This window comes from Phalacrocorax aristotelis, unplaced genomic scaffold (genome assembly GCF_949628215.1).
Source record: "Phalacrocorax aristotelis unplaced genomic scaffold, bGulAri2.1 scaffold_111, whole genome shotgun sequence".
Taxonomy (NCBI): Eukaryota; Metazoa; Chordata; class Aves; order Suliformes; family Phalacrocoracidae; genus Phalacrocorax; species Phalacrocorax aristotelis.
The window spans coordinates 48449-54641 of NW_027441230.1; positions in this window are offsets into that span (position 1 = coordinate 48449).

A 6193-nucleotide genomic window follows, 5' to 3' on the forward strand; every position below is an offset into this window, starting at 1 on the left:
TCAAAAGCTTCTCAGTAATAGGGAGAAGTTTCCATTTGTCCCTTTCCTTGATTTCATATTTTATTCTTAATTTTCCATTGACTTCTAGTAGATTTCATGCATCGTTTGTGTCTTGTTCACTTTTGGCATGTGTATTTTGAACAACATTCGTAAGGACCTTCATTCTCTAAACTCTTCCACAAAACGTACTCTTGATATTTTCACGTTACAAGCAACACAGACTTTCATAGCTCATCAGTTACACAGCAGTTTTCCATACGCTTATGATGGAAACATAACACAGCACAGATTTTTTTTTTCTACAATTAGAGCCTCATAGTCCTCATTCCAGTCCTTTCCTTCCTATTGCCTGCCCTCATCACACCCCTGCAGGATTTCACAAACATTTCTAGGCCTTTCAGACACTTCCCACACTTCTGGAGGTGCTCCACAAAGAGTTCATGGTTCCGTACATCAAGAGAGATTTTTGTTGTGGAAAAACTGAAAAGCTGAAGTGATTTACAAGGTTAAACAGGCACCTTAATAAGAGATACACTCTGGTTTCTCTTCAGGTCTTATCAATCTTTCTCTATTCCCGACACGTGGAAAGACAAACTCCTTCAAGTAACTGTGTTTTGCAGGTTCTGAAATGGTTCCTGAAAACGCCTCCCGAAGGCAAGGCAGATTTAATCACCCCGTTCAAATGGCACTGCTTTCTTCACGGCGTCTCGAAAGGGAGACATGAAACGCAGCTCGCTGTGCCTGGGTGTCCCACCTGCTGGCCAAGGCAGGCGTCAGCGCGAGCCCTTACCCCGTGCTACGGAGCAGTACAGCCAGCGCTTACACGGGCTCACACGGCGTGTTGCGGTGTCTGTGCCGTACGTGTTCTCCTGCAAACAAAGGGCTACGATCGCTCCTGCCAGCGCGCACTGGGAACCTGTGTCCCTCCCAGCACAGGAGGTCACAGCTCGCTCTGAAGCCCGGGCTCGGGGAGCAACACAAGGGCATTCAAGGGCAGCGCTGACAAGGAAATACAAGTTATACAGATGGGCCTGCTGCGGAGAAAGGTTATGCTCTGAAGGCCGGGCAGTGGAACCGGCTGCACTTCCAGTCCCAGGCACGGGAACTCTTTGAGAACATATTCCAGTACCTTCTGCCAGCATGAAAAGCACAAGCGCGTGACACACGGGACGCGGCCGTCAGGGTCCCGCACTAGGCGCAGGGCAACGTTTTGATGGAAGTGCTTCATGATCACTCATAGAATATGTTCTACTAGTAGCAAGGTAGTTTTAAGAAAAAGAGTGAGCAAGTCTCTTGCAGCAGGGCAGCTAAGAGCAGTCAGGAAACCTCCTCACCTGCCGTGAGCCGCCCCGAGTCACCCTGCCTTTGCCGCTGCCTCCCGCGACAGGCCAAGAGCACAGACCTTTGTGTGGCCAAACTGGAAGTCACGCTTTAAGGATTTAAACTAACTGGGGAGACGGGAGTTTAAAAGCAAACCACTCACCGCCCCAAACTCCCCACCAAGCCAGAAATCCTTCGTCCCTGGTGGAAAGCTCACACCCTGACACAGAGCAGTCCTGTCTACAGCGCACATCAGATGTGCTTCTCCGACCACTGCCACTGGCAAGAACCATCAGGTAAGGAACCCTCCGACATCTGGACCCTTCAGGTGACTTCAAAGCTAGTCATGCTGCCGTTATTAACAGCGTACAAAAGCATGTGAAACTGCCAGCGCATCAGGCGCGCCCAGGTTCCCCGAGTGAGCCAACGGGCATTTGAAACATTTTTTTTTCTATGCATTTGCTTGGCAATATGGAACCAGGGAGGTAAAACCTATAATAAATTATGAGCAATATATATACTGATCTGGTTATCAGGATGTTGTACTTGCATCATTCTGCTAAGTTAAACCAAGGATGACTGGGAAATCAAAGCAGTGGGAAAGGAGAGAGAGACCGGTTAAAGGCGTGAAGCCTCTCCTTTAAGAGACATGTCCAACACTAACTGCGTTTCTGCTCTCTTTGAAAACACCGACTACAACCACATTCCTATTTCTGTCAGCAGTCAGATTAGTGTAAATCGCCACAGGCTTACTCCATGCTCAGGAGTAAACCAGAATCCAGCCTCCCAGCTGGATCCTATCCCACAGCGGGCTGGGCACAAGCGGCCAAAATGACCATCCTCCTTCACCCTGGGAACTTAGGACTCCCATGGTTATTCTCCAACACGACTACTCTTGCATGCAGGAGCTGCAGTCCCTCTCTAACGCGGCCAAGCTAGCAAAAGCTCCTCAAGTCACTCCTGAAAGTGTGCTCTGTTGCACGCTGCTTGGCGTACCTGGACAGACGGGCGCAGGCGCCGAGTGTCTCAGGGCAGAGCGCACACGCAGCCGTCCCGACAGAGGCAGAGCCCAGGGAAGACAACGTTCCCAGCGCTCCCACAGCGCTGGCCCCTCGCAGCACCACTTCCAGAGTCACGGAGTCACAAGGGAGAGAAAGGCCTTCCCGAATCCCTGGAGGCAGCTGGTCCAGCCCCTGCGCACGCAGGGTCACCCAGAGCAGGCTGCCCAGGGCCAGGGCCCGGCGCCTGCTGAGCCCCCAGTGCTCAAACACACTCCTTGCAAACAGCCGCCCGACGAGGGCAGCTGCAGAAACGTTGGCAGCACACGCAACAGGCCCACGCTTTTGGGGACTCGCTCCGACCAACTGAAGTATTCTCTCCCCCACCCCAGTAAAACACCACCACACCAGCAGAGGCTTGTCACCATTCTTCCTCCAAAACTCTCTCTCTCCAAATCTCTTGCTGAAACAAGCTTTCATTTATTATGATTGGTTTGATTCCCTCACTCACACAAATTTTCTGACACAAAAGAGAAAGCCCTTTATGGAGTGGATGGGATTTACAATCACAAACACCTCTGTGTTCGGTTTTCAGAGAGAGCCCCTTACTTTTTCAGGGAACTCAACTTTTGGAGGCAAGGACCTACTCTTCGGGGATGCCTGAAAAACGCCAACAGCACAAAAGCAAAGGAGAGAATTTAAAAGCTTACATCCACAACGGGTTACTTTTTCTGAAAAATCAGGCTTTGAATCTGTGCCATCAGGAGGCTTCCCATCTGCTCACAGCCATGTGGATCCTTCTACCCATGCAGCAGCCTGAGATCACGGGGATGATCTCAGTGGCAGTGGTTAGCTACCTGGGGACAACAGATGCTTCTGACACTCCCTGGGTACTGATCCAGCCTCGGACAGCCTGGAGCTGTTCTGTCCCGCTGGCCTCATCACGGACAATATGGCCAAGCAAACGACAGCACGTGCTTTGCTGACACCGCGCTCCTTTGCAACGTAGGAATCCCAATAAGCGCCTCTGATGAAGCACATATTTGAGATGGACGCAGCTTACAGAGAAGCTGCCGCCAAAACAAACTAGCAATTTGTGATAACCAGGATGGAGGGAAGACATTCATCGCCTACAACAGGGAAATACTTTTCAGGAACCTCCAGCTTTTACATGCAATTTTGCCACTGATTTGTCACATAGAGCAGAAAAAGTCACTCGCTCAACCTCCCTGAGCCACAGCTCACCCACTCACAAAAGACTTCAAAGGCCCACATAGCACTGCCTCTAGTTGAGTGTTAGGGGGCGTTTGGGCTTTAATCTGACCAGCACCGTGTCTCAGGCTCTCTCAGTCTCACCGTCACGCTTTAACATTGGCCGTGGACACGCAAGCAAGCTTCGGCTGGTTGGTTCTGTCGGTCTAATCACTGCCAGCAGTCACCAGGGAGGCAGAGGCCTGCCCAGTACGGATGAACCCCGCAAAGCACCAGCTGTACTGAGCGTGTGGAGGGGCAAAATTTAAAGAACAAAAGGAAAATACCAGTCCCGAGCGCGCTGTATTTCTGCACGCACCTGTACCTCTGGCTGTGAAGTTTCCCAGGACCTGGCCGGAATGCCTCGCCTTGCAGCTGTACAGCCCCGAGCCATCGTATGACACACTGATGATCTTCAACAGCTTCTGCCCAGTACGAGCTCTGCTGGGAGGTGCAATCCCGATACCGTCTTTAAACCAGAAAACAGGCACAGAAGAGCCGTGGCTGTCACAGGGAAGTTCAATGGTGTCTGCGCTCCCAAACACCAGCTCTCCCAGAAAGGCGCTCTCGTTCCTCAAGTATTCTGCAACGGGAGAAAGAAATGGAAATGAGTAAATAAGAGCAGGCGTCAGAGGACGAAAGGGCATTTCAAAAATCAACAGATCTTCTATTTGCCCTGCTGACGCTTCCACGTGCCCAGAGCTCCTCCTTGCCCGGGGGAAGCCTTGCCTGCAGCCAGGCAGGCCGTACTGCAGACAGGCAGCCGGGCACACGACAGTCAGGGCTCTGGCTGACCTGCAAGGGTGGCTTTGAACCTGTAGCGACCAAAACACGGCCCCCCCTCCAGGTGCGTCACAACACCCAGCACACACCTCTGGGGGGGGTCACCGCAACACCCAGTGGTGCACGGGGGGCTGATCTGGCAGCGAGGAGCGTGTGCTGAAAAGTGCACAGTTCAGCCTCTGGATCTCCATTTCATTTCTGTGAGTCTGTCCACAACCCCTGTGGGACCCAGCACGGAGGGGATACAAGCAGCAGGAATGGGGATAAACCCGATTGCTCAGGTGGCTCTGGGGGGCCCAAAGGCAGCCTCCGTGGGCTGAAGGAAACAAGGGGGAAGGCCGCACAGCACGCGCAGGTTGCAATAGCTAAAATAAATGAACCCACCGCCAGCTCCCTGCTGGAGTTACTCTCTGGGCAGCAGCACCAAAGACTGAGCACGAAAGCTGAAATCCCTCTTTCCTCACTCTACCTACCAGCTGCGGCAGTTTGTTCCACCAGTGACGACAGGGAACCCTGCCACGGGCTGGAGAATTTTGTTTCACCGTAGGCTAATGACGCAAAGAAAGGTTCAGGCTCACGAGTCTCCCCAGGGAGGAATGTGGGGCGTGTTGGAGGTGTCGTTCTTGGGCCTGATGGTCTTCAGGCTCATTTGAGTGACACAAGCTCACTTCTGACACTGAATGGTTTATTCATCCTTTACCCCAGTTTAATAGAGGAGAATTAGCCCTCGACACCTGCCCTCAGCCCAGCCGGGTCAGCGGCCATAAGCCTGCTTATGCCCCTAAGGCACAACCATTTCTGGGTTGGTGCAAGACGGATCACGGAGGATCCCATTCCAGCACAAAGGCACTGGGGTGCCGTGACTGCATCATTATCAAGCAAAAAGTAATTCAAACCAGAGCGGTCGGAACCTAATCCTGTGATCCAAACCTAGGAGGCCCGAGCTGATCCCTGACGGGAATCAGACACCGAGAGGTGACCCTCACTTTGCAGCTGAAGCAGAGCCATAGATTACAATTTGACTATGAAACCAACGCAGTTACAGCAGCTCTGAATTCCTCAGCATGTGGCGTTGGCTTCAAGCTGCTCTTCGGCCATTGAGCGAAGGAGCTGGAGCAGGCTAGGACAGAAAAATGGATTGCCTCTCTCTTCGCCTCATGCAAATTTTTATTCTGGTGCAAATGTAAGCAGTAAAAATACAAAAATGTTTCCATCAACAGCCTTGCAGGGTAGCCATAAAGAATCCTGGGGGCCTGAAAACGTCGCATTTCATGGGAGGTATCGCCTTGCAGAAGGAGTCACATTTTAACTACTAAGTTTACTAAAGGCTTTATTCAGCTCAATCTCACATGGTTTTCTGCTTTTGATATTACAGAAACCTCCTGGTCCTTCAAGCCAAGGGGCAGATGCTTTAGGGGTAAGCGCACCACAAGTACCACGTTCACCACAGGACTAAGCTTCACACATCCAGGGATCTAAATCATACCCACGGCACTTGGCAGCCCGAGCTGTGAGCATGTTGGAAAGGGGCACCTGGACACTCAGCTCGGCTGCAGAGAAAGAGCACCTTTTTTTCTTTTTTTAACAAGCTCACCAGGTAAACAGCCAAAAGAGGGGCAAGCAGTAAACTGATAAGCTCTGTAGGAGGGTAAGGAAAAGAAGTCAGCACATAACAAAGAATCTGATGGCATTTCGGCATCGTAGGTGCCTTCAGACCTGGTTTTAGCCCAGCGTTTGTGCAGGGGGTGCTGTTGGATTTACAGTTCAGCTTCCTGAGCATAGAGTTGGATATCAAATGTCACTTCTATGTGGAGAGGGGATGAAGGCAGAGAGGGGCCTGG